This window comes from Lactuca serriola, chromosome 3, assembly GCF_051521515.1.
Source record: "Lactuca serriola cultivar US96UC23 chromosome 3, Lser_US96UC23_V15, whole genome shotgun sequence".
In the NCBI taxonomy this organism is placed as follows: Eukaryota; Viridiplantae; Streptophyta; class Magnoliopsida; order Asterales; family Asteraceae; genus Lactuca; species Lactuca serriola.
Genome location: NC_136410.1, coordinates 50221691 through 50225559, shown reverse-complemented (window position 1 = coordinate 50225559; position 3869 = coordinate 50221691).

The window sequence follows — 3869 nt, the reverse complement described above, 5'->3', positions numbered from 1 at the left end:
TTTATAGGTAATTTCCTTAAACACCCCTTATAGACCAGCTTTGTGAATGAGGCTTACTAACGGTAAGACTGACTTTTACTCATACATATATATATAATGTTAGACTTTTAATGTTATATATAGTATAGGGTGTATTTTACACTTTTAAAATATTAGGTGGTTAAATTTAACAATTATACTTTTAATTCAATTAAATTGTAAACCAAAACTTTTATGGATTTATTAAGCTTCCTTTAATTATACATCTTAATTAATCAATAAAACCATAAGGGTGTGATTTGAACTTTTTCAAAACTATACTAGAGTTTTAGAATTTTAGATTCCTAAGTAAACTTTTAATCAACTTTTAAATTCCAAAACTTGAGGGCAAGTTTTGAAACATTTCAACACATTAGGGTTTAGAATTTAAATATACATCAAAATTAAACCATTTAATCAAAATTTAAATTCCAAAACTTGAGGGCAAGTTTTGAAACCTTTTTCAAAACATTAGGGTTTTAACTATTTAAATTTCAAAACAACAAAACTTTTGGGTTCAAATTTAAACTATAAAACCTAAGGGGAAAATATGAAACTTTTCATAACAACAAGGATCAAATAACAAATAATCTAAATTAACAATTAATCACATAATTATCCATATTTGATTTATTTAATGATTTCTTGCAAAACAATTTATCAATTTAGTTAAAATAATTAATCAATTATCACATAAGGAAACAATTATCTTATTAATTGATAAATATCTTAAATTAGATCAAGAATATAGTCAAATATATCATAAAATCGGATTTATATTGATCTAATATGATAAGGTAACTATCCCAAAGCAAAAACAGCAAGAAATCCCGATATATGCTCCATCTTACGAGTTGACTCGTCGAGTCAAGCTTGGACTCGTCGAGTCTGCATGGACTCGACGAGTTCAGCTATGGACTCGGCGAGTCCAGCCTCTAGAAACCAAAAAATCGAATTTTTCAAACAAATCAAGCATCAATACAATAGAAACCAGTCTAGGCTCTGATACCACTGATGGGTTTTGGTCATAAGACATCCTATGTGCTCATACAAACCCTAATGCTTGGATCTAGGTTTCTCTATTGTACATGCTTTAAATCCAAGACTATAAACCCTAATTCTAGCATATGGAAAATCGATATTAACATATAATTAGGTTTAAGATGTTACCTTGATTGTTATGTAGTAATAACAATCCCAATTCCTTCTTGAATTGACTTTGGAAGGCTTAGAGTCACAATTGTCACTCCTTGAATGGCTTACAAACACCAAGAGCAAATGGAGAAGGTATAAAGAGAGAGGAGAGGTATAAGAATTCGTCCCTAGGACCTCTTGGGAAGGCATGGACAAATTCATGAGCCTTGGGGGGTCTTTATATAGGTGTAGAGATTAGGGTTTTAGTCCTTATCCTTATCTAGTTGCTTGCCCACCAAGTAACCATAAGATAAGTCTTGAAATCCTTATCCTAGTCGACTTCTAAGGCCTTATCACCTTAAATTCGTCCAACCTATTAATAAGATAATCCTTACCTTATTTTGTAACTATCACATAATTACAATTCAGCCCCTCTAGTTTAATTAATTACACTTGATCACAAAATTAATTCTTAATCAGTTATTGACCAATATTAATTAAACAAATATGATTTCTCCTTTAATATATTATTCTTATAACATATTAATAAATCATAATAACCTCTCTCTTAATTTATTTCTCCAATCAAGTTGCTTTGGTGAAGGCAACCCAAAAGGACCATGCACCATCGGGTCAAGTACATACCAAAATAGTTATGGACTTAGACACTAATCCAACAGATCCTACTCTAGTGCCATAACCAAACAAGGAACATGCAAGATAGCCTAGACCAAGAGTTCTCAGGCTATCCTACATAACGACAAATAGTCCCTAGGACACTCCACCAGATGATAACCAACAATTATAGATAACATGCCAATCCAGTAGTATAATAAAGCATAGCCACATCTTACATATCAGGATACCAATCTAACAATTCACTACCACATAACAAAATAATCAATACCGGAATACAGATCTAGCATATCATTATAGCATAAAAGCATACTGACACCAGAATACAAATCTAACAAATCACAACAGCCCTATCAGCATACTCGGTACCAGAATATAGATCCAATAGATCACTACAGCCTATCAGCATACTCGATATAAGAATACAGATCCAATAGATCACTACAACCTATCAACATACTCTATATCATAATACATATCCAACATATCACTACAGCCTATCAGCATACTTGATACCAGAATACAAATTTAATAGATCACTATAGCCTATCAGCATACTTGATACAAGAATAAAGGTCTAGCAGATCACTACAACACAACGTCATACAAAGTAGCAACAATTTAAGAAATGCCTGACCGTATATAATTAGAGGTGAGATGGCCACCCAGACAGATAATCCTACCCTAGAATCACAACCAAATGAGGAATAGGTATGAGAGCCTAGATCAAGATTCCTCAGTCTATCCTACGTGACTATACACAGTCCCTATGACATCCCTCTACTAACAAATAACCGAAAACTAGTGTGCCGACATTGGTGCCTTCGACCCACAGTATAATGAGGCGAAACTCACCTGAATTGAAGGTCTCTGAACATTGCGATACAACCCCTTTTTAGCACTGTTTTCCCCCACAAATCCACTAACACCAGAACAAGATAGAATCCCATCCAATAGCCCAAAATCCTTAAGTTTGACCCAAAGTCAAACTTGGTCAAAAAGTCAACGGCCAATAGGCCCTCACGACGTGACCATCTATGGCTCATGTTGTGAGCCAGTACAGGACAAGATAATCGAGTTTAACCAACCTCACGACGTGACATGTACCTTCTCACATCGTGAGATCTGTCTAAAAGCTATATTGCTCCAAAAACTTCTTAATCCATTAAGCCTCTAATATATCTATTGTAGGAGGCTTCTTAACACTCCAAGGATCATAAAAACCAATGCTTTAAGGTCTTGTATGTATAATACAATATATGAGCTCAAAATGGGTCATTCATGGAGAAAAAGAGGATAAAGTCTCTTGCATGAAGTCAAGCATCATTCAAACTTCAGATCCATGACATATAAGCATCTAGGGACCCTAAGGACCCATAAAGTTGCTAACTTTATGGAGTCTCAACATTGCAACTCTTAAGATATTGGATGAATATGCATAAAACCTTAGATCTAGCAACAAGGAAAGATAAATCTTGGATCTTGATTACTCATATTGGTCTAGAAGTGTAGTTAAATGTTGCAAATGAAGCTTCCAAGCCGTAACTATGTTTCCATGGTGAACTCTTCCTCTTCAAAGCATCAAAACTCCACCAAAAGCTCAAGAAACACAAAGAGAGGCTATGGTTAGGGTTTTACTGAGTTTAGGGACAAAGGAGGTTGGTTTGGAACCCTAAAATGAATTTTATGGGTGTTTAAATACGATGGAAACCCTAAAAGATCATGGGCTTAGGCTGCAGCACACCTCACGTCGTGACCTCTTACTGCTCACATCGTGAGCTCAGATTTAAATCAAAATCTTTATTCATCACTCCTTACATTGTGACCCTTCAATGGTCATGTCGTGAGCCCTGAGTTTACTCAAAAACCAAGCCTTTGACTCCTTGAAGCCCAAATTCAATACGATCTAGAAACGGGGTGTTACAAGAGTTGTCCTTTCAAACGTTTTAGAGTGTTGAGTTTTCCTCACTATACTAATGGGTAGAAGGCACCAAGGCCGGCCCACTAGGTTATGTATCCTGGTTAGGATGTTGTTATGTTGTAGTGATCTGATAGATCTGCTTGATTATCTATTATTTGTT